We start from the raw sequence: 26637 nt of genomic DNA, 5'->3' as shown, positions 1-26637 counted from the left end.
ACAAAATTTAGGTAATGACAGGCTGCCTTATGGCCAAAAAGCAGTTGTCTCTTTCGGATACCTTTGGGTACAGGTACTATATAAATAGTACGACCATTTTATGACCAAAGTGAGTAATTTCAGTATGCAGTATAATTTTCTAATTAGGATTTATACGAGTAAGACAAGTTCAAAGTTTATAAAGTGTTACACTCGTATAAGTTCCATTGCGCTAGCGAAGCGCGTGGGAGCGCGGCAGTGCGTCACGCGCCGCCGCGCATGCGCCCTGCGCCCTACGACACCGACAGACGGATATTCCTCTTGGGACCGAACAATAAATAGCCTGTAAAGCTGCGGATGCTACTTTTATGTAGTTTCTACTTCTACTAACACCAACACTCATTCTTTTAATAACAAAATTTCGGGTAAAACGGGTAACTCATATAATATATAGTTTAGTTTGTCTCTATGCTCCATAACGAGGACCTTCAACGGTATTTTAACGGTATTTTACAATTAATGTACAGTAAGAGTAACATAAATAAAGAAAATTAGATAAAAGTAACAACAAGCGGTCTTATCGCTTAAGAGGGATCTCATCCAGACACCCTTTGGTCATTGGATGCAATAGAATTGGAATATACTTACATATACCTACTTTAGCTATTGAAGTTTTCTTAGACAACACTTCTTTTACTAGAAAGAACGTCTCTGGTAGCAAGAGGAGCATCCCGTGCCCGCACCTGTCGCCACGCTTGGCCGCTCGCACTTGACCGATAACGACCGGAAACCTGAGCATTATAGAAACGTCTTCAGATGCTGTTATATATTTTGTTTCGTAATAATAATATTAAAAAAAGAAAAAACAGTCATTTTCGATTTGAAACTTCTACTCGCTCTGATGTCATCGTTTTTAATGAGAGCGTAACTTCGTTTGTATGGCGGTGGCTAGATTATACTGTATGCAATATTATTTGCGTTATTTGACACATTGTGACTGACGTATATAGAGATGTAACTAACCCAAATCGATTGTCACAGCAAGCGATTACGATTGGATGGCACGTAGACTGAGGTATCGAATGTGACGTATAATGAATTTTTATTTGAGATTTAAATAAAGCTAGAATTATATGGTTTTCCCGCAAGGTAAATGCATTTAATACACCGACCGAGTAGGTCGCACCCATCGTCAAAATCTAAACTAACTGGGGATCTATTTTAAAGTTTATTTATGTTATTTCTGTGTCAAATTTGTTGTCTGTTAGGTGACGATAAATATATCCATATTTACAGTTAATTATCCACCTTTTCCTTACTTTTATTAAAAGAAAAATGAAAAATTCATATCGATTTACTTAGACGACTACCGATTCATAACGATGGTGACCGGCCAACCCTAAAATTAAAAAAAAAGACGTAGAACGTAAACGTTTGCAGTGCAGTTGTTTTCCTTTGTGATTTCGATGTGCAAGACATTTTACGTAGTATTGCTGTTGTGAGTGACAGACGTCAAATACCGCAAATAATGTTGTATACACTATAGTATGACCCTTAAGAGTCTTAAGGCTGATTTAGACGGCGCACGAACTCGCATGCCAATTTAGTTACATTGCGGACTGTTGGTTACGTCCAATTCAACCGACCGATCAAAAACCGCAATGTAATGAAACTCGCATGCGATTTCTCGCATCGCATAAATGAGCCCTTGGCTTGTGTAACTCATTTTTAGCTTGTTGTTTAGTTTGCATTGCAATGCTTTTGCCGCTGACGGTACCTACAAAAATGCGTATTAGTGTGGGAGCGCGGCGTCTTTAATCTTCGACTAAGTCTAATAATTTGTGCAAATTGTAGAACGTATCTGGCGATTAAAGCTCATAATTGTTTATAAACTAGCTGCAAGCTGCCTTAGATCCCGCCGCTCTGAGTCAATAAAAAATACGCATTGCATTAAGTGCATATTATTATTTATTATGATGTCCATATAGCGTAGGGTGTAATCGCAAGTGGTCTATTTATCTGTATCTCAGCTTGATAGACGGAGCATTCCACGGACTGTCCCGTACAAACGCATTCTATTTCCTGTGTTGCGACTTTTTTTTGGGCATTTAAAGCAGGCGATTATTTTTCTGCCCATATTTTTGACCATTTGTCATTGAAAAGGAAATTCTTATACCTGAAAATCTTCAGAAAATTCGCGTTTGTCCGGGACAAACGGTAGACAATTTCATGGAATGCTCCTAACGTAATAAAAATTGTATTTGTATTTGTTGTTTCGGAGGCCATTTATTAGTACCTTTTCATATGGAAATGATTTCATTTTGTTATCATTCGCCCGTGCGTCAGTATCGTCCGTTTTAGACAAACTGTTTCTGCCCCATAATACGGTGAATTAACCTCGTATACAAGTAAATTGAGAATTTCCTGAATCATATCAACAATCACATTATATGCATTAAGGTTTCAAAGTTGTCAGTGACCAATTTGGAACATGGCACCTAACGGCAGAGAGCAGATCGACTTCGCAGCGGGGCCTAAACCAATTTCTTGCATCTTTTAAACCTATTATTGTATTTTAATCGTTTTGTGGTCAATAAGATAGTTATCAGTGAGCGTTTTTAGGGTTCCGTACCCAAAGGGTAAAACGGGACCCTATTACTAAGACTCTGCTGTCCGTCCGTCCGTCACCAGGCTGTATCTCGCGAACGGTGATAGCTAGACAATTGAAATTTTCACAGATGAGGTATTTCTGTTGCCGCTATAACAACAAATACTAAAAACAGAATAAAATAAAGATTTAAGTGGTGCTCCCATACAACAAACGTGATTTTTGACCGAAGTTAAGCAACGTCGGGCGTGGTCAGTACTTGGATGGGTGACCGTTTTGTTTTTTTTGCCTTTTTTTGCATTATGGTACGGAACCCTTCGTGCGCGAGCCCGACTCGCACTTGCCCGGTTTTTTTACATTCTGTGTTGACCTGGACCCGATATTATAAAGCAACAAGTTACATTTACGGGTGTGAAACGGTCTTTGACACGCGCTTGATTAAATAAATACATATAGAGGGCGTGATTAGTGTAGTAAAGTTGTAACACGTCAAACTGATGTTATTGTCCGCCTGCGCATTTCACTCGTTTCTCTCTTTCTCTCCCTCATGAATAGATCTATTTTTTAAGTCGTAGTCGGTAGCGAATAGTAGTAATTTGCCAGTGAAGCTTCGTTAGTAGATATGATCCTGGATTAAAATAATTAAACCGTTGCCCGTTTAACTCATTTGATCTTTATCGTATAAATACCTAGTGGTTCATTAACGATATTAAATTAAAGGTAGCTACGGTGAGTGGAACTTTAATTGATTGAGGCACGAGATAGGCATTTAATAAGATCTAATTTAATAAGATATCTGATATTTAGTATTCAGTATTAAACTACTAAATTACTCATGTACTTATTATTAACCTATACTATTTAACGGAGAGTAAGCTTCGCCCGCGACTTATGCGTAAGTAAGGTAGAAATTGTTAAAAACTTCCGACCTAAATTTTACTTCTCTTTAATTTCGAATCCTTCCTTCCTTAGTAGTGATTAGCGTCATTAAAAACTGTTGCAAACATTCCAGCTTTTACCTTTTCAACACATTCTGGCAATTGGTTTTCTATTAGTTATAAGTAATAACATAACGTAACTGTTTTACTAATATAATTTAGATCCAGTACTTGCGGCATAGGTCCAACGATAAAAAGTGTTTATTTAGATGTTTGCTTCTAATTTGACTAATTGCAAATTACCATAGCTGAATATTCACTCTACAAACTACACCGAAAAGGTGTCGACAAGTGTCATGTTATCGCGTTCTAATTCTAACAAAAACTTCGCGTGCCTGTTAAAGCACTGTCAAGCAAAATTGTTCCAACTACTAGCCGAACACGCGTGATTAGATTTTTCAGGCTGACCGCTTTAAAAAGATCTCTCCAATTAAGCATTTCATAAATTTAAGACACACTTAGGTTCAGCAACAGCGAATCACTCTTGATTTTAAAAGACCTACTTAGTTAAATGACATTTAAAAATCAGGGAATACGGACAAGAGCAAATTCCATTCATTAGCAATTTAAGTTTTAAGTTATGATTATGAAAGTCGAGACGAATGACATATTGTGAAAAATGGAATGGTAGTCGTATGTTGACAAGTTAAGATTGCATTTGCTTCCGACGCCTGAACCTGCGGTGATATAAAAAGTAGGTACTTAGTTAAATTCTAAAGTGTATTTTTCTAAGATGTATCGACTAAGTATAGGTAGTATCACTTCGAACCAGCTCGCTAAAAACTCATGAAAGCGTTCGCGTTACCAATGCGAATACTCGCCTGGTAAACACAGAGTTTTTAAAACCTAAATTGGCAGTTATTGTGCGGAACGGTCGATAATCAGCGGTTTTCCGTCGATTCCTTCGAGCCAGCTATCTGCTCGAGAAACTAATCATGCGCAACAAACTGGTCGCATCCTGATCGATTAACTATACCAGAAGTATACAACGTACAGTTTACTTCCTTCTTTGAAGCCGGTATAGAATATTTAATCAATATCATTATAATATCAGCCAAATCTCCGTAGTGGCCAGTGCGCAGCCCTCGCCCAATGATTACGTGCAATTTCGACCAAATAGTCGCTGTACCTTTGGAGGTCTTTTTGTTAATCCTCCGATACTGGCTTTACTATGGCCAAGTTCTACGAGCTAGTCCAGCTCACTGCCCCTTAATTCCGGCAAATGTTAGAGTAATGTCAATGATCTTGGTTCATAATTCAAATTCTAAATTAAAAAAAAATATTCTGTAACTCGTGAGTTAGTACTGCGTATTTCTCTTACAAGATCTAAAGAAGTGCTAATTCCACCTTACACTACCTACCTAGTAGTCGACATGTGCATGACTTACATCGAGTTGCTTCCGCGAAGTCTTTCAGTGAAAGTCGATCAAATCAATCGATGTGTAGAGACGCGGAAAATTCAGGAGAGAGATTAGCTATTGGAGATCTTAAGAAACATTAAGTAAGTTAAAATTGGAAAATGATGCACTGATCTACACCTGGGGGCCTAGCCAAGTGTCACAAAACTTAAGAAACTATTTATTACCTACGTGATTTTTCGTTCACATCTGTCCGATTACGAATACATTATTACTTTTTATTTGGCGTTTGTCGACCAACGATTATCTTAATTACATTCCCTGGGAAGTTTTTGATATACATATGTAGATATTTTATGCTTTATGCGTCTGGGGTCTTCCATCTTCTATAGTTATGTCTGTGTCAGCCCGACATTATGATGAAAACGTGCTCCTAAAACTACTGTACCAATTTAGTTAAAAACATGCAGATCATAAATACCTTGTCTTTTAAATATATTCGCACTGTGCTATAGGTACCTACTATACTATAAGTACTACTCGTATAATAACGAAGGAGGTTCAAGGGTAATCTCCACAAAAAGTAAAAAAATAACTTTCTTGCGCCGCCCGCGCCAGGAACCGGTTCCGCCTCAATTTGGAGCCATTTCTTTCATTCCTCTCGTATTCGTGAACCAACTTTATGTTCTCAGATTACATGATTACGAACTAAACGGTAATTGGTCGTAAAATAAAGGTTTTTTAGTCAATCTTACTTAATTTGGTTTTACAGGCCTTTATAAAGTATTGAATTAAAAGCAATTAACTGTACCTGCAGTTATTACTTTTTAGGAAATGTTATGTACAGTTTTGTCTCTTTACTTCCCAAAAAATAATTAAAAATCGTAAAAATACCTACATTAAACACCTATATTAAAAAAAGCAATTTATCTCCTAAGCATATCGAGTGAGGTGGAGGGATTTAAAATATGATAAAGAAATAACTTAGGTAAATGTTTAAAAATCTAATTTGAAAAAGTCTGCCAGCGGGTTTAAATTATTCTTGCGTAAAATAAAGTTGAACCCGCTCGCAGACTTTTCCAAATAAGATTTTCACACACTTAAGTTTTTTTTATAAAGAAGGCTCTTTAGAAAGTAGCTGCTTGAATGTACGCACTAACGGATAAAATATGGGTAAACAGTTATTAATAATCTATGGTAAATCCGATGACAGGCTATATGCGGTTTGATAATTTAAGATACCATAGAGTAACTTATATTTTAAATTATTTTATAGGTAGACAGGGCAATATCCTAGAACCGCATCAGCATAAAACTAACTTTCACATTCATAAGACAACATCTACGAGTATGTATATATTACAACCCTAGCGTCCATCTGGGTTGCTAATCTCTTCGCTTACAGAGTATCTAATACTCTGCTCACGTAAACCAGACTTTGTGAGTCCCAAGCCATATTAACGAAAATACTTTTCAACTGAATACTTACTTTTTTAGGTTTGTTTTAGAATAGTTAGAACTTTAGAATTTAACATTAAATTTAATAATATCGTTTTAACGCGGATTCCAGTGAGTTTTTTGTAAGTATAAGTAGGTAGGTACCTAACTTACTTGTGTACGAAATATCATTTGATAATACCAGTCGCTATTCGGTGAAGGAAAACGTGGTGAGGACACCGTGGGCTAAACCCAATAAAGGCCTAGTTTCCACTCATGGTTTGAAAGTCAGGTGGCAGTAGCTTTTGTAAAAACTAGTGCTTACGCGAATTTTTGTGATTTTTGATAGCAAAAAGCCGTGACAATACTAGAAAAATTATGGCCGTCTCATAAGGCTTTCCACTGAGGCGCAGATGAGCGGAGATGAAAGAAGACGTGCGGGTATTAACCAATAGCATTGGTTGTAAACCAGCGGAGCGGAGTAATCAATGTAATCATATAGATTACCAATTAATGTTATTGGTTGATTTCTACTCCACTTCTCCGTTTCAGTGGAAAGGCAGCCTAAACGAGCCCTAGGCCCTGCTCTGATGTGAGTGCTCGGTAAACGAATGGAACATGTCCCCGCTTTCTATAAACAACTAAAGGTCCCTTTTAATAAAGCTCTGTCATCACGCGAGTTATGGCGCGTTTGAATTTGCATTTAAAGTGTGGATCGACTCTCGCGGATTTATTGTTAGGACACTCCCACACTGCCGTGTTGAATGGACTTCTAAACAACATAACACAAACATTAGAAATATTACAATCTCCTCTCTATTAAATACGCTTTTATATATTAAACAAGGGTACACCACGCTTTTCCTGTTGGTTTAGAAACCTCGGTTCCTCATGGTAAATAAAAGAAGGAATGATTGAGTCTCTTTTTAGGGTTCCGTACCTCAAAAGGAAAAAAACGGAACCCTTATAGGATCACTCGTGCGTCTGTCTGTCTGTCTGTCCGTCTGTCACAACCTATTTTCTCCGAAACTACTGGACCAATTAAGTTGAAATTTGGTATATATATGTAAGTTTGTGACCCAAAGACGAACATGTAACGTAAACAAATGAATTTTAAACATGGGGGCCACTTTTGGGGGGTAAATGAGAAAATAAAAAAAAAAGGCTTTCAAACTATATTGTGTTACATATCAAATGAAAGAGCTCAATGTGAGAATCTCAAACATATTTTTTTTATAATTTTAGAATAAACAGTTTAGAAATAATTCAAGAAAATAGGCAAAAAATGACCATTCCCCCCCTTTATCTCCGAAACTACTGGGTCTAAAATTATGAAAAAAATACATAAAATAGGTCTTTACCTATAGATGACAGGAAAATCTATTAGAAATATGTAGTCAAGCGTGAGTCGGACCAATTACTTAGTTTTTGATCCGACCCCTACGGGTTTTTTAAAGGCAATTCACTCGCGTTTCACATATAAGTATATAAAAAAAATATTGTTAAAAATTTAGTAATGTACGAAACCCTTGGAACGCGAGTCCGACTCGCACTTGGCCGGTTTTTTCTACCTGAACTTTGTCCTGGGGTTTTTATCGGCATGGGAATATGAAGCTTGACCACTGCATCGTATAATTTAAAAGGTCACCTTAGCGTTGGTACCTACGTGTATTAATTTCGTAACAGACGATTTGTTATTTTTACTCACAAAGACATGCACCTCCTGCACCTTTTATAAGTATTTACTTCAAATGTGCCACAGATGATATCTCTAGGTTTATTTATGATCCTTCAATAAGATAAAACTCTCAAACCATCAATGTCGCTAATATCAGTCGCAGTAAGCCGCTAAATACATATTATGGGCCATAACAGTTGGCACCTCCGTTTCTTAGCGGCGTGGCAGCCAAGCGTAAGAGATAAGGAACGGTCTTCTCTAACGTTTCTTAACACATTTATCTCTCTCCTTCACGCTTCTCTCGTAACTGTTGCACAAATCCTTTCAAAACTATGTTCCTACTCGTATCATTCCAATTGTTAACGAGCATGATTGATTCAAACGTTAGAGGAACCAGCATAGGAATGCTCTAGCGATGATCTCCGTTTCAGCTTGGCCAAAAATGCTTTCATAAGTGCGGCTGTCCGATTCTCGTGAAATTTGGTGAAGAGGTTTTGATACTTTATAGATTTTTTTGGATGTAGTTTTCGGATTTTTTTAAAAATGGCGGCCAGCAGCGTTCGCGTGGTCTATATGTACAAATACATATAAATAGCCCACATTTGTATCTAGTAGTAGACCTAGTTTTGTAGTTAGAAATTTTGAATTTCGAAGCCACTTTACAATGGTTGCCCACCAACTTGCACTCACTCAATCAATAAGAATTACGTCTTTTTCCAATAACAGCTGGCCGATAATAGCTCCAAATGCTACTATATTAAGGTTTTGCCACTTAGGTAGCGGTTTCTCGGTTTGCCACGGGATAAACGCTCTAAACGGTATTGTATTAAGGTCTACTGTTATTAAATATGTTCAGGAAAGGCGCCATGTGCCGTCGGATCATCAATCTCGCGCACATGACGCGGCAGTTTGGGATACTATTATAAAGCTATCTTGCTTGTGAGACGGCAGTTTATGTTGACTGCTTGGGTGCGATCTTCGTAGCCTAATGCAGGCTGTTCACTCTTTTTTAAGGAACATAGATAGGTATTGATGTTCAAAAGAATGTACGGTTCGACGGCGTGTTAATATGAAAATCTAGGTAACTGGTTAAAATGAAGGATTAATTTTGGTTTTTTAAGGTGGAATATAATGAATAAAATAATGTTAATTTTAAATTAAATAAGGCACTTAGATTATACATATATCTGAGAACCAGTTTTGCTCTCCTTTTTATACACAACTTTTATACCGTAACTCGTGCCAGAACGCAATCAAAATTATAGCCAATATCCTTATATATTTCCTTATTATCTTCCCGAAATGGAGTGTAAGTTATATCTTGTCACCGAATTAATCGTTATTGATCGGCTGGTCGAGAAAGTTTTTTGATAAAACGGATACAACCAAATAAATTTCACATGGGCGGAAACGTACCCACATTCACATTTCTGAAGCTGATTACTTAAATAAACCAAAGCTAGACAAACACAATAGGTACCCTTATCTGTATATATATAGTTGTTATATTTTCTCGTTATAGCATAAAAAAATCTGTTAAAATAGTTTTATACACTAATGTGGGTAATAAAAATACCTATGTTAAAATTGTAAGTACATCATACTACGTTGCTGTGCGCGAAACGTGTACACTTGTACAGTGTCGTATCAAATCAAGTGATTTTTAAAGTTCGAATAGGCTCCTAGTTTTAGTTATTTCGTATGTTCGGCGATGGCATCTGCTAATGGGCGCGTTGCCAAATGGTTTTCTACACCACCATGTATCACTCGGATTATCTGACTGCTGAGAACTGATGACGTAAGCTTAATGGACTCCGGTTAAGGTTTCTTAAGTTGTAACATTTATTCGACTGTCAGTTGTTTTTAACTGAGATACCGTTATTGCAAAGTGTTAATTTATGCAAAATGTCTCGTAAGACAGATATATTTGACAATATCGTAACTTAAATGTCGTAATTAGCCTTTGGTATCGATATAAATGTTGTAGAATGTCTCGTGATTATTTTAAGCGCTGTCGCTTTGTTAAGTTTATCGGAATGAAAGTGATAAATACCTTATACGGGCGAGAAATAATTTAAAACTGGTCTGTTACGATGTTTTAATATATTGTACAATCAGCAGCAAAAGCTACTAAGCGAGTCCGGTTTCCAAAATGATTTATACATGCTCTTTTTGTGTTCTACAACGTTACGTTGATTAAGATACGTTTACGGTTTAACTACTTCTTTTTAGCCAATCGCGTGACATTTTTCGAAGAACCTTTTTATATCCATATTTTTTAAACTAAGCCCAAATTAATGAGACTTGATGGAACTGTCATAGGGGCTACCATTTGACGCGCGATGTATAGTAATACAAAGAAACTACCGATATTTTATAAACCTGTCATTATAGACTAACAAAGAGAACGTTACAAAGCTACCTATTACGGATAGGAAACGATAAATCAGAGTGTTGCTTGACATACCGTTAGTTATTGTCTATGGGCAATTCCCCGTCAATAATTTCCGATATGTGTGTTAGATTATACTATAGTTATTTTATTACCTATGGATCATTATACTAATTAGTTAACCATTTTTTGCAGTAATAAGTAACAATCATTATGCTAAATATTTACATCATTACTACCGTCGCCTTTCTTCTATTATAAGTAGGTATAAATTAAACATAAATAATAGTTAGACGTTAGACCATGCTATAATTAAAGATATACTTACCTACTAAAATAAATTGCCACTGAATTAAATTATTATTTAGCCCGCGATTTCGTCTCCGTATAATAATGATTATGCATGATTTCTAAAAAAACTGCCCCGTGTATCTCGGGCCACTAACTATGTATCTCCATACGAAATTTCATCTAATTCGTAAGTATGTATTAAAGTAAACTTCATAATCATATATGTACTGAAATATCATGTGGTTATTTGTACAAAGTGATTGGCAGTGATTGAGTGATTGTGACTGATACGATCAGCAGTGGCGCGTATGGACTGACAATGCTTGCTCTGACCAAAAGGTTACATACTCGTAAAGTATGAAATGTGATAGATATCGAAAGACGCGACATTTCAGATTAGGTATGCAGCATTTGAATGTAATCGTTTTAAATATGTTAGAAGAATCAGAAAATGTTTTTCAAACTACTGTCAGCAACGCAACATGCAAGGTTGCAGGGTCGACAACGCGCATGTAGCACCCCTGTAGTTGCCGGCGTCCATAGGCTACGGTGACTGCTTACCACAAGGCAGGTCGCATGCTTTTTTGCCACCGACGTCGTAACTAAAAAAGTTCACTCTTTCTAATTCTAGCTAAATATACTTAGTACGTGTTTGACGTTTGTGCAAGAACGATTTTGGCTAAATATTAAGATAAGATAAGATAAGATAACACCTCAGATTGGAACTGCCATCTACTAACATAACCTGTCAGAAAATCCTTGTAACGTCATCATTATTCGTCTTCTCCACATAATGAATTATATGAAAGTGGAACCAGACAAGAAGAGAAAATGACGACTGCTTAACTAATTGAAAACGGTTAACGATCGTAACGAACATAAAATGTTTATTAACACACTTAAGCGGTTATTACAGCGGATCCGCACGACGCTCCGGTTTATGAGCGAAACAGCGCTATGCACGTATATAGCGACGTCTTGTTTGCACACCGGCGCGGCGTACGGATCCGCGTCCAAAGTGCAAAACCGCCTTAGTGAGCTTTGTTTGATGCGCTGTGCCGGTAGTCTTTATCATGGTTATTTCCTGGCTGCCTGGAAGTAACGCATTAATTCCTGGGGTCACTTTCTCACAGTATAAAACTGTTTAATGTCTTGCCTATTAGAGTGGCTGATTCTGATTACCCTATTGTTCTCCCATTCCACATCCAAAAATATTGCTTTCTTGACTTACAAGGAGTTTCATGTTGTTCCACTGTAAACATTGACTCACCAAACAACCGCATGTTTCTCACTCAGCTAAACTGTTGGACAAACTGGAGTTTACAGATTAACACGAACCGGTCAGCGGTCCGTATTAGTGAATACCATAGATTATCTGCCGCTACATGCCGCATTATTAAATACAACTAATAAAAGGTGCCACGTTTAGTACGGTTCAAACGTCAAGGCCAATGATAGGGGACCTTATAAGGAAAATGTATGGTTTAGGAATAGACACCGACAGTGACACCATAAAATGAAATTATACTTGCATCGAAGCCCCACACACATAAGAAACGTTGCAGCAATTAACAAAATACGGTAAGAAATTGAATGAGTTTGCAACGGCTGTTGCTAAAGCTATTAGTTGAAACACATCGTAAATAATCATAATCATAATAATTTTATTCGTAAAGCTAATTTATATGTCAGTCTGAATACAAATTTAAAAATATACGGAAAAATTAATAATCCTTACATAGTAAGCATAATCCGATTAAATTCTATAAAGCTGAATTCTATAAAGCTAGAATTCAGCTCGTCGATAAAGTCGTGTAGAATGTAGATAGTAGGTATATAATTATGTACGAAAAACTATATGAAATAATGGGCCTCAAAATAATGTCATACTGCCAGCTAAAACTAGCTGTACCTAGTCAGTTACATCCACATAATACATACCTATAACATCGATGCACACAATGAGCACGGCCTCTAGTCTGGGATACCACATGTGTTGACACCCTCGCGCCGTCCCACCTTCCGGGCACCAGCAGAGATGCTGGTCATGCCGCGTCCATGGCAGAAGACCTCAAACGCCGCAAATATGCCACCCTTGGCAGTAGTTATATTTTTGAGGCGTTTGGGGTCGAAACGCTGGGGCCGTGGGGGCCAAGCGCCATACAACGTGGCAATGCGGCCAGCCTTCTGGGCACACTGCCCATCGGCAGTGACTTGGGGGACGTTTTTTATTTATAGGCTTTTTATTTTAAGTGTATTTAGTTTAGAGATAAATAAATATTTTCCAAAAAAAACGTGTAAAATAAAATTGAATTGCAGATTTTAAGACAATCTTAAATGCGACATCTAGTGGTTGTCTGTGATCTGTGATGGACACGGAGCGTTAAATGCGAGACGAACGGTAAACAAAGTGATGGCACGAAGTCATGTAGCCGGCGAAATGACCAAAAAAGGAAGCTAGCGCCATAGCATGCTCGTGCATAATGGAGCGTATCTCAGTTGATATCGTCGGAGTTTCTAAAAATACGATATGTAATATTTTTAAACATTTACTATAGTTCGTTTTTTTTAGCATTAGAAAGAACTTCGCAGAAGTAAGCTTGTGGTTCCAAATCCGGCACTTTTAGCGGTAATAATTTGAAGTAAATTATATCTATTGACCGTGCTACATTGGATAATTCAATAATTATTAACAATTAAAGAGCCTGATAAAAACTGTACGCTTGCTTCTGTGAAGTTCTTTCTAATGCTAAAAAAAACGAACTATAGTTAGGTATGTGTGGGCTGGAGTGACCAGAGTAATTAGATACGAAAAAACTGACATAATAAAATATTTTTTCACGCGACAATTCATTTTGTCCTGTTTTTATGTAAGCCTGTAGAAACCATTAGGTTAAGTTTTACGTAGATTTGTATTGTAAATACTTTTGCAAAACTGGTTTTTTCAAATACAAATGAAACATCATATAAAAAGCTCCGTGATACTTCAAAACTGTGATTCAAAGTTAGATATTTTTTATGGAACAATCTTTTGAATCGCAACCGAATAACTACCTCAAGCTTTTTATATTCAGTTCATTTCTTGTAAGTCAGTGCGTCCGTGTTAAAAAGCGAATGTGTAGGTTTAATGTTGGACTAAAAAAAACTGTCAATGAGTGAGCTCATCAAAAGGAAAGTATAAAAATCACAAGGTTGTTAGCATTGTACAAAACTACAGATAAAACTATGAATGAAAAAGTTTCTTCAAGCCAAACTCTGCTGCGTTTCTAGAGAATCAGACGGCCTACCGCGAACCACGTTCGACGTGTTGTAAATTCGTACGTAAGTCTGACAGGTAGGCAATACATCGAACGTGGTTCACAGTAGGCCCTCAGCAGCGTCCATATGATGTCTCTGATGTTCCAAGCTTCCATAAGACACGGTAACCGCTTGTCATAAGATTCATCGTATGCTTGTTTGCTTTCGATATAGTAGGCATTAACCAGTGAAATGAAATGTTTGATCGAAATGACATTTTGTTAATCTTAATACATCCCACAGAGGTATTTTCATGAACTATGTAGAATTGCCTACTCAAGAATAATAACTAGGTGATTCTATCAAAAGAGACAATTAAGATTCTTTAGGTGTGCTATTATATTTTTCATGTACATAACTCTAAACAATATAAATTAAGTGCGTAGATAATGTCAGAGCTTGCAGCTTTATTATTACATAGAGTGAAGCCTGTCTCGTGACGGCCTGAGGCCTTGCACACTGCACTGAGGCCCTGTTCGGGACGCTTTAATGACAGCTCGTTACATGGCCGATTGGCGGATGGTTCCATTGCAACGATATCACGCTAATGTAATATTACACGTGTACCTTGTACACGTGTAATATTACAAGTGATCAATTGGAAAGTATTTATATAAATAATTTTAGACTAGTCTCCCAGTTCTGTCGTAATTCGCGTGAACACGGTGGCGCATGTATTTATGTAAAAAACTCACTGAGAGTAAAAGAGTTAGACGTATTAACCGCCTTATCGGTTGAAAGATACTGTGAGATTGCTGCCATAGAGATTTTAGATTTTAATATGATAGTAGTTTGTTTATACCGAACAAATCTAATTAGAGCGTCAGACTTTTTAGATGTACTGGAGCGACTGCTCAACAAGATTAATGAATTAAAATATGATTGCGTTATAGTAGGTGATACTAATATAGACTGTTTGACCTTAACCATAAATCCTTGGTAGATATTCTGTCCTCATACAACTTTAAAAATATTGTGAACTTTCCAACTCGAGAAACTAGGACAACATCTTCCTCCCTAGATCACGTTTATATAAACCTAAACGACAACACCCTTGTAACCGCACTTCCAGCAATAACAAATATTAGCGACCACTACGGTGTCCGCGCCGTGATTGAGCGCGGGCGCATGTCAGTGCCACCGGCGCCTGCACGTACCCGCCGTGTCCGCGACTACACAGCTGCTTCCAGACTCGCCTTCGCGCGAGCCGTAGACAGCGTAGACTGGAACGAATTGTATAATAACAAAACCACCGTTGATGATCTCGCCCTTGCAATAATCAACGTTATTATGAATAAAATAGAAATCTGTTTCCCATTTAAACTTAAACCAAGCGTTTCTAAATATTCCACTTGGATTACAGAGGATATTTACAACACAAAACGACTACTGTTTGATCTTGTTCAACTCAAAAACAAGTTTCCCGATAAAGCGGAGATAGTGCAAAAAATCGCTGATCTTAAGAGTAGGTATGATAAGCTTACGTGTAATACCAAAGCAGACTTCTATGCTAGTAAAATCAATAATAGCGACAATAAGATCAAAGCCATGTGGAATATAGTCAACACAGAGACAAATAAAACCAAATCTTCCGCTTTTGACTATACAGATGTCATCAAAAAACCAGATGGCTCGCAATACTCTAGCAAATCTAGACACGCGGCAGCGTGTCAAGCCAAGTTCAAGCAAAGGAACTGGCTAGCCAGCGCCAAGTGTAATATTACACGAACCACTTGGTGCCACTTTTGGCCCTTCTATAACTCAAAACATCTTTAACGTAAACACATAAAACTACGTGTGTTTAATTATATCCATAAGGACATCTAGAAGCCCAAATTTCATGAAGCTAGCTCAAACGGTTATAAAGATATGAAGGTCAAAAAGTCGTAAATTTTAAGACTGACTGACATACCTATAGTACCTAAACCTAACCTACTTCCAGATGACCTAGAAGGATGAAATTTGGAATCCAGCTCAGTTATTGTGTGAAAGCGTAGGAAAAAATCTAAAAATTAAAAAAAGTTATAAAATAGGGGGGGTCCCCATACAAAAAAACCATTTTTTATTGTGACTGACATATAAGTACCTAAACCTAACCTACTTCCAGATGACCTAGAAGGATGAAATTTGGAATCCAGCTCAGTTATTGTGTGTAAGCGTAGGAAAAAATCTAAAAACAAAAAAAAGTTAATAAATAGGGGGGGGGTTCCCATACAAATTTCTTTTTTATTGTGACTGACATATAGTACCTAAACCTAACCTACTTCCAGATGACCTAGAAGGATGAAATTTGGAATCCAGCTCGGTAATTGTGTGTAAGCGTAGGAAAAAATCTAAAAATAAAAAAAGTTAAAAAATAGGGGGGGGTCCCCATACAAAAAACCTGTAATACGCGCTAAACAACCGGCCAACGGTGTGTCGTTGGCGGCGCGCGGCACCACATAATTAATACAAAGAACAGAAGTAAAAAACATGCAGCGGAAACACAAGAAAAAACATTAAATCTCAATACCTGCCTAGTTTTCTTTACAAAAAGTATTGATATCCCATCAAAAACATAAATGTAAAAAAGGAGAGCCAAGTTCAATACAAAAATTATGCTTGGCTGTGGGGTTCGCCGCAAAAAGAATGGAGATTTAAATGAGTGCCAAGTTCTATGCAAAATCCAAATATGTATTTATAGGAACAAAATAACATTATAAACAAGTATTAAACTCTATTTCTTTGCTTTATTGGATACCTATAACAATTGCTGTTATTTAAAAAAAATGTGAGATCTTAAAGTAGGTTAGATTTGGCTTGGCCAGTTTTTATCAGAATTACAAAATATATATGTTGAATAACTTTATAAAATGACTGATGTAATGAAAACTGGCCTAGTCAAATCTAACCTGCTTTAAGATCTCGCATTTTTTTTAAATAACAGCAATTGTTATAGGTATCCAATAAAGCAAAGAAATAGAGTTTAATACTTGTTTATAATGTTATTTTGTTCCTATAAATACATATTTGGATTTTGCATAGAACTTGGCACTCATTTAAATCTCCATTCTTTTTGCGGCGAACCCCACAGCCAAGCATAATTTTTGTATTGAACTTGGCTCTCCTTTTTTACATTTATGTTTTTGATGGGATTAAATTTATTAAATGCTATGAACGAACAATTCGTTTCCGCTGCGACGCGGTGCGGGGCCCCGCCTGCTCAGCCAGCGTGCGCCCTTGCCTCGCTCTCGCACGCGCGCTCCGCTGCTGATCGCTCAATACGATTTAAACCCTTTTCACCGGCAGAGGTGTATACAATTATAATAAAGTATATTGCTAATAAACCCACCCAAGATTTATATGGCATTTCGGTGGAACTCTTACGATTCTCAGCCACTTCCCTCATTCAACCTTTGTCTTTTCTTTTCAATGAATGCCCGAAATATCCGAAATCACTTAAGGAAATAAAGGTTAGCCCGCTGTACAAGGGGAAGGGGAAGCAAGACGATCCAAGTTGTTATCGTCCCATATGTATCATACCTGCGGTCGCGAAGGTTTTTGAAAATGGGCTAACTACCCGTCTATCTCAGTTCCTTCTAAATAACAACTATCTATCGGAACGCCAGTATGCATACAGACCGGGACGATCAACCACAATGATGGCGCGCGAGGTGGTGCGTCGTGTACTTGAGGCGCGAGAGGGCAAGCTTGAGGTCGCAGTTCTTTTCTGTGACCTCTCGAAAGCCTTCGACGTGGTCGACCATGGGTTGCTGAGTTCGAAGCTCCATCACTACGGTATTCGAGGACCTGCGCAAGCCCTCATGTCAGATTTCATGAATAAAAGGACGCAGTATGTAACGGGACAAAGAGGCACCTTGAACTCACACGGCCTGTCGGTCGCCATCGGCGTCCCCCAGGGATCGTCCCTGTCAAATGTGGTATTCTCCATCTTACTTAATGATCTACCTATGGCAGTCAGTGAAGGTGAGGTCTATATGTATGCGGACGACGTTGCGGCAATTGTAACCGCCCCAAGCATCGATCAACTAGAATCGAAGCTAAACCTAGTAGCTGGACAACTGTCGAACTGGTTTGAACAAAACGGTCTCATACTAAACCTAACCAAAACGCATTTCATCCAGTTTGATTTGTCTGGGCGCAAGCGCCGTCCGTTGCATGTAGGCCTCGCCGGCGGCACCATAGACCAGGTTAAAAGTACCTCCTTTTTGGGCTTCCACATGGACCAAAGCCTAACATGGGAGAGTCATATTAATTCCCTGTGCGGCAAATTGGGAAAGGCATGTTTCGCCCTTGGCAGGCTGATGACAGTACTTCCGCTTCAGGCAGGCCGCAGCTGTTACTTCGCCAGCATACAGTCCATCGTTCAATACGGGCTTGAGCTATGGGGACGTGCGGCCGATTGGCTACGTGTCTTTAGGCTCCAAAAACGAGCTATAAGGGCTATTGCCCGAGTTCCATGGTACGAGTCTGCAAGGCCTCACTTCACTAACCTAGGGATTATCACGTTGCCAGGTCTCTTGATACTGCAAATAGCCTCATACACGCGAGAGAATTTAGATAAATACCACAGGCGGGGTGACAATAGCGACCGTATTACACGATACGGGCATAAACTAGCAGCAGTGCCCCGTAGCTTAGCAAAGACGGCAAAAACTATACATGTCATGGGCCCCTCTGTGTATAATAATCTACCAGCAGTAATAACAGACGCACCTAATTTGTTAATTTTTAAAAATAAACTTAAAGCTTGGCTTGTTGAGCGGTCGTTCTATAATATAGAAGAATTTCTGACTTCGAAATATTAATGATAAAAATAGAAATCTACGCAAGTAGCTAATGTATTTAATTTTAATTTTTTAATGTTATTTGTACTAGTTATGTAAGCTGACATGTAATTACCTATTACCAATAAAGAATGAGTATAAGTATGAGTATGAGTATGTGAAGTTATGTCAAAATTACGAGTCAAATTCCCGTTGACTGATTTTTCGACATTGTTGGCTACCTATTAAATCCATATCCATACTGATGTGATATTATAAAGGCGAAAGTGTGTCTGTCTGTCTGTTATCTCTTTACGGTTAAACCGCTGAACCGATTTAGTTGAAATTTGATATAGAAATAGTTCGTGTCCCGGGTAAGGACATAGGATAGTTTTTATGTCGGAAATCATCCCTGAAGAGAGTGCAAAGGAGTGGAATTGAAAGTTTGAGTTGAGCAATTCATTATTGCCTAATAATTGAAGTAAGCAATGCGCGAATTGAATGATTGCTATTTGCATTATCCAGGCGCTATACCTACTTCAGCTGCTGTCACGAATTCCACGCAAACGAAGTCGCGGGCAAAAGCTAGTATGAATAATGCTATACGTATATAACATATCGGTAGTGTATTCGTAATAAGATCGTGTATACATATTTTTGGCATAAATCAGAAACAGTCGTCGTCATTACACACAAACAATAAAGTTATCCGCAACAGGCTTTCAGGCAGACAAGATTAACATGGTACTGACTGGTACCAACTGTATCCGTAAAGATTTGTTGGCTCCATAATGATGCCTTGACCTATGGTTTAACCGGCCGTGATATACGGCCATGTAATGGGCCGTAACGGTACGGTAGTGTAATGAGCGTAATGATATGTAATGACGATTGTAATGACAAGTGTAGCACGCGCCGCGGAATGCAGTCACAAGTTGGTTGTATTTTAATTAAATGATAGTTTTCACATCCCGCTGTTAGACTAATTATGGTGTTGTATTTGATTTAAAACAGTGAGTTAACTTTTCTTGGCAATCACGCGCTATAGTCAACGGTAAGTGATTGACCTTACCTTAATTCAAAGAAATGATCAGTTAAAAATGCTGATATTAAGTATAAGATTAAAAGACGCAACGCAATGGAACTGACTGGATGTCATTCGATACCTCCCTTAAGGAAGGTATGAGAGGCCGTGTCCGCCTTCCGGCTGCGACGGCTGTAGCGGGTCGCTCCCTACCGCGTTGGTGTGAGCCAGCTCTTCGCTACCGATTGTTACCCAACCCCACGACCCCTAGCCTGATGATACCGTTTGAAGTAACGCAATGGAATTTCTTTGGTAAGGTATCTCGGACATGCTCGGACCAATGATTTGGTCAAGGTTGTGTAGAGAGCCCCGCATGCGTTCGACTGACCAATGGGATCATCCCTTGGGGAGCATTTGTCCAGCAATAGACATTTTTGACTGAGATGATTTAAAACGCAACTTTGAGTCATCAACCTGTATGTCGATGCGCTTCGTCGATTTCTCGTGTGGATGCTCCTTTACTCATCTATTCCCACGCATGCAGTAAAAGTCCATTGGTTAATTCGTTAATTTACATATTGTCTGTTCTACCACTAGCCCACGGGTTTCAACCCACAGCGCTAAGCTTCGTTAGCAGATTATTTACAACTTTAATTTAATTGTAGAAAAATTGCTCATTGTTCACCAGTTCAAAAATGACTTGTTAATTATTTCGCGGTTATAAAGTAAGAGTTTTAAAAGAGACTAATTCAATTCATATCGAAAAAGCCCGTGGGATCGCGAAAGTGAAATGAGCATTTCGAAACTCGGAAAAGGTTGTAAAATAGTAATTGGTTTAGGCAATCAGAATTCTGGTCGGATTGCGTCACGCATTTCGGCATTTCACACGAATCTTCGAATTAAAATGTTTTTAAACTACATAAACATAAACTAAGAAATATTTGTTTGCTTGTTTGTAAATATTTGCGGTCTAGAAAACTTCAAGATTTAACAACGAAGTAATACAATCTTTCCCAATTCAATTGAATTTTTGCTGTTTTTCTTCAAGATGCTTTACTCGGAATTTCGGAGGTAATTTTAAAGCTTATACATACGTGATTAGGACCCTTTAAGGTAAATTATAATGTGTATAGGTAATTAATATTGTCAATGATCCAACCTTTATACATTAGCGCCGCCGGAAGAATCTACTATGCGGCGCGGATTCTAAATTTGAAATTGTCAACGACAAGAAAAAACAGCACAATTAATGTCAACATCTCAATGTAAAAGTACAATAAATATTACTAATTTAAGTATTACTAAACACTAGTTTTAATAAGTCTACAACAAAGACAAGAAATAAATAGTTAACGCCAAGACTCGCGTTAACAATATTTATAACATATTTATGATACATAGAGATTCCATATGTATAATATAAGGTGAATTTCGAAAGATTTTTGTAGCTATTTAGGTAAAACACGACGTCGAGCGAATCTAGATGCTTAACTTCTTAAGACATGAATAGCGAACAGGTTACTCATGAAATATCATCGCAACACTCACGTACTTGTTTTAGCGTGTAGATTGCTATCAGATTTCAATATTTATCTTAGTATAATGCATTTAAGTATATTAAAACGAATGAGTAGCAAAAATGTAGTAACATTCCACACAATAACATGACAAGCGATCTGATAGACCACTGCAGATTTAAAGATGATCGGTCACTTCGAATAGCTGTAGCTAAAAATGATCAAGAGACAATAAGTATAGGTACTGGTTGCATTTTGATCTTTTTTTCCTGCGGTGTCTTATCCGTCGCGTTCTGATCTGACAAATTATGAAACTCTACATAGCGGTAAAAATTAAAGACGCGTCCGTTAAGACACATCATAAGCCATTGATGAACTTTGATGAATGGTACAGGCCGGTTAATGTAATAAGTGACTATATTGAATCTTTTAGGTTCATTGAACTATTGAAAACTGGGACACTAATTAACGTTACGTAATGTTACATTAAAAGGAATTTGAGATAATCCTCTCATAAACAACTCGTTAACAAACATGTTCGACATACCTCTGTAATGGCCGTCATCGACCGCACATCAATATTATGTGACAAACAATACCACACATTATGTGCGGTTTACACGAACTTAGTGGTTTAATGTTTAGTATCCGTACTTTGTACAGTCACCTGCAATAATATGTTACTCTTCGAAAGCCACAAAAATATCTGACACGACCTTATTTGTAGAGGCATAAGAGCGTGTCACATATTTTTGCGGCATTCGAAGAGTAACATATTATTGCAGGTACAGGAGTCGCATTGTCTAATTTTAATTTAATTAATTTCTTAATAATTTTTTAATTTCTTCCTTAAAATAAGTTTGGCAGAGCGTCATATCATACCATGCTACAAACGACAGGTGTCACCAAAAGTACCAATTTAACCGACCTTACATAGTAAATAGATACTATTCGGTAAACTCTTTTAAAAACAAATTCGATGAACACTATCGAAGACTAATAAACACAAGTAGACATTGATGTGCACGTATCAGCTTCAAGCTGCCTGTGCATTCACATATATATAAATTATTCACACTAAGTACAAATTAATTTATTATACAAATTATCAATAATCAGGTATTAAATATAAATCAACACAAAGACGTCAAACAAGTTACCCACTCGGCATGTTGGCATGCGCAAGCCATATCTTGTTGCAATTATGGCCAGTTAGCATTGTCGACAATGGTACTGACAAATGCCTAGCTCGTGTAAACCTAGCATTATGCTTGTTACAATATATCGGTGTTACAGACCACCTGGCGAGCTTGCAACGCCCTTCGACTCGCCACAAACAACCTTTGCGGTGGGCCAAGGAGAAGGACACAGAAACTTACATAATTACAAGTTTAGTCGATTATTTGAAACGGCAATCTATTGTTCGTAAATAATCAGTTGTAGCTTGTGTACAAAAAATTATAATTGAACTTGGCCGTCATTAGAACAAGACAATTTGATTAAAATAATGTTTTTCTGTTGGATTATAATGTCTGTTTAAAGGTTGAGAATATTATCAACACTATTTATGATGAATATTTAAAATTTTTAAATTTTTATTTTGTAGGCAGCAGTGGCGGCGCGTCCATAAAAGCCGATTCCCACCGGTTTGCCTAGTTTTAGACGATTGAGCAGAGTTGGAAAGGAAATATGTAAGCCAAATTAGCACCGGCTTGCCTACTGATATGTTTGACGCGCCGCCACTGGTAGACAGACATATCAATTTAGGCACAAAAAAAGTGGTCCAAAATCAAAGAACTTTCTCTAAATTTAGTAATTAACTAATTAAACAAAAAAAAACATCTACAAAGATAATAATAAGATAATTCCTCTATTTAGAGTAAAAAGAAAGTTATAAAAGCAAACTGATGAAACCACTATAACGGCAATTTAAAAACATAAAACCATAAAATTGTGATTCTAAAACTAATCGCTTGTATTCAAATGACCGATAATTATGAGCTTAGCAGTAATTATTAACTCAGATGGTTTTTTTTAATTACAAAAAATTGCATACATTAATAAACTGACATAATAATTTCGTTGTATATCTCTTGAATAATCACCACCTCCTCATTACCATATATTATCTAGCCGCGTGAATGGAAAGAGAAAAGTTTAAGAACTTAAGTCGAACACATTCTGTGAAATGGTTTTATTCTATGAAATATAACTACAATTATTATAGTTTTTACGTCATCTACTTCTGTTCAAAATGAATTAGAAGTGCTAGACAAGGCATCCTATAAAGACCAGTAGGTACATTTTGTTTAAGTAGGTACCTATTAAGTTGTTTTACCCAAATTAAGTCAGGTATCTGGCGAAAGTTAATCGGGTTATTCCGCCCTATTTTTTTCACTTTGCAAAATTATTGGGATGTAGATTGTTACTCGTACGTCTCATGTGGCCTCCTGTGAGTATTGCTCAATAAAGCTAAGTGGGGCAAACGTTTTATCATAATGGATTGCGTAGGTACCTAGGTAGCTGATTTAAATACTCCAGGGAGCTTCTCTATTTTCATAATGTATTAGTCTATGGACCTGTTGCAAGTGTTGCTCACCATCGGTACCTAATCGTATTATTTCATAGCGAGTTGCCGTGAATTACTCGTAGCTGTAGAAGTAGAATACCATCTGATATTAATCCAGACAAGATATGCTAAGGCTGAATGAAATTGGCCACTTCTCTTAAATTCAGTTTTTTTCTACTTGATCGTCTTTAACTTAACTTCTGAGGGACGTTGCTGATATGGGAACCCATTTCTGAACGTGGCACAATAAGGTGGTGGTACTGGTGCCCGACGCGGTCCCAGTAGGTATGTCATCTTGAAACTTAAGTCATTGTCAATAGAGGTGACAGCAGGGTGTCATCTATTGGGCATTAGCATGTCGAGCACTAGTACCACATTACAATCTGTGGATATACATTGTAACGTAGTACATTTTTCTAAATTTGAAATAAATATTTTGGGTCGATTGATAATTAAAAGAAAAATACCTCTTCTTATTTCAACGTTTTTAACGGTGTCCAAAACAAACCTCATTGATTGCATTTCTATGCATAATCTGTTGCATTCAGATGCACCTCTCGATGCTTATCTGTTGTCGGGGTTGTCATATGACTAAAAATAATTAAAACTTGAGATATTTATGTTGTCACTTCAGGAAAACTTTGTATGAAGTAAATATGATTTATTAGATAAAAAACAATTTTGATGTAAAACAAAACATAGAAATTACAGACTTACAAAGTGGCTCTGGAATGAAACAATATTAGATTAAATGGTAAAAATATATTTCTTAGGCTCAGGAGTGATATTGTCTAAATAATTCAGACAGAATTTTCGTGGGATTTGTGTCTTCAAGGGACTGCCACCCTATTACCTTTTGTTAGGGCTCTCAGGGACTCCATATTGGAGATCATTCGAGAATGATATGCACATTTGATTCGGGACCCCCTCTGGGGACACTCGCTCGCAAGAGCCCAATTTGTGGGAAGGCCACACTTTCGGCATGGTGGTCTGAAAGATGGAAACGGCTTGAGTCCTTCGGAAGCTCCACTGAGTGAGTAGAAATTAATTTCGTGGTGATCGACTCCACAATGGCGCGAAACGTTGTGGGTTTGTTCTTAACCAAATTTTGGTTCTTTGCAGAGAGACTCCTGCTCGAGGGAAGGGAGCGCTCCGCCAGAAGGCTTAGCAGCTACCAGTGCGGTGAGCCAAATTTCCAATGGTTTCATCTCTTTTCTAGCGGCCATAAAGGGCGTAGGCTAATATAACCTTTTCTCGGTTTTCAGGAGCCGGGATTTACTGATTTATTCATTCATTTATTTCATTCGTTGAGTAATTTATCTCAAAAGCTTCAAAAATCCTAGAAGTCAATTTAGTTTTGGAGACCTCCTGGAGCGAAGAATTTAAACACGCCATCTACCTCTGCCACGTCATTTTGGTACCACGTGCGCGGCCCCTGAGCTCTACGTCTCCGCTCAGCATCTAGCTTCACCGGGGAAAGCAGCCTGTCACCCCGCTGCATCTGAGGAACGTTTAAATTCTGAGGTCGGTCCTTTCCATGATTTAATTTAGTAGGGCATCAGCGCCAGCTGCAAAGTTTAGAGTAAATTTGGAATTTTGAGCAACCACTAAAGTAAGATAAAGACATTTGAAAATCCTGGTACATAGTATTTAGTATAAAATAAATTAGTTCTTAAATAAGTAGAATTCTGTGTGAAGCTTTATCCTGGACCTGTTAAGCGGCCCAGCTTTCCACTGAGCTAAGTTCTGAAATTAGGTGTCGTCAAATCAAGTTAAAGGTTCACATAGAAGTCAACAAGTTTAGATTTATCAACTAACATTCCATAGGCAAGATATTTAGGCTTAAATAAAGTTTCTATAATATAATTTGTGTTCACCTTTTTCATCTCCCAAAATAGGTTCCTATAGCAAGCAATTTAGACACCACATTTTTTATTAAGATTTAATTTCATTTTTTTTTGTGCTAACGTGCTATAGCTTTCTTTGAACAAGCCGGAGCTTTGCAATATTATTTAACCCCAATAAAATAGCACGTTTCACTGGCGCCCTGGGTATAAACTTGCTAAAGGAATCTTGTGAAATTTCATGTACCAGGAAAGTTGTGAAATATTTACTGTGTTAATCACCTTTTTGTTTAGTCTTGGTTGCTCTTTATTCATTAAATAGTCTTTAGATATAGTAATTTGAAGATTTGATTGCAATCTTGCTGGTTTGCTGCAATTTATTTGATGTTTTTTGGAAGAGAAAGTGACAAGCAATTTTTTGATTTTTGAGGTTATTGCCAACCGTAAAAAATAACGTGGTTTTGTACTTTGCACCAAGTACATGCTAGGAAATTTCACTCATTTTAGATACTAAGATTTAATTTCAACATTTGTTTTAGATTTGTGTTGCTTTTAAGCGTAAAATTGAAATTTAAAAAGGTTTTTGTGCATTCTTTTGTAGTACGGACTTATTACAAAGATATTCGAATTTGAGAAATAACAATTAATTTCGAGTACTTGCTTACATTTCCCTTAAATTTCGTTAGTGTCAGCTCATTGTTACATATTTAAAGTAAAAAGTATTGAATTTCGTTGGAAATATTACTTTCTTGGAAGTTTGTGGTATTGTTTGGAACCAATTTCATAGTAGCTTTCACTTTGCAAATTTAAAAAGAAAGTTGACGTTTGAAAGTGTACACCTGTCAGTTAGAAATTATTTTCGGTAGAAAAAATACTTTACTCATTAAGGATTACAGTTACATTATTTGTAGATTAAGATTGGTTTAAAGAAAATAGTAC

The 26637-nt window shown here is 37.3% G+C and overlaps 1 protein-coding gene and 1 long non-coding RNA gene across 2 annotated transcripts in view; both read left to right on the top strand.

The window, feature by feature from the left end:
* LOC134664921 (uncharacterized) overlaps positions 1-26637 on the top strand; it is a 142570-nt gene that overhangs the window by 30262 nt on the left and 85671 nt on the right. The gene's annotated exons all lie outside the window — the stretch shown is intronic.
* Positions 24524-25720, top strand: LOC134664912 (uncharacterized). Its single transcript, XR_010098322.1, has 2 exons — positions 24524-24887; positions 24977-25720. It is a non-coding gene; the product is annotated as an uncharacterized LOC134664912 (long non-coding RNA).

This window comes from Cydia fagiglandana, chromosome 6, assembly GCF_963556715.1.
Source record: "Cydia fagiglandana chromosome 6, ilCydFagi1.1, whole genome shotgun sequence".
Classification (NCBI taxonomy): domain Eukaryota; kingdom Metazoa; phylum Arthropoda; class Insecta; order Lepidoptera; family Tortricidae; genus Cydia; species Cydia fagiglandana.
Note: the sequence above shows the minus strand (reverse complement) of the source record. Positions and strands in the feature narration are given on the sequence as shown.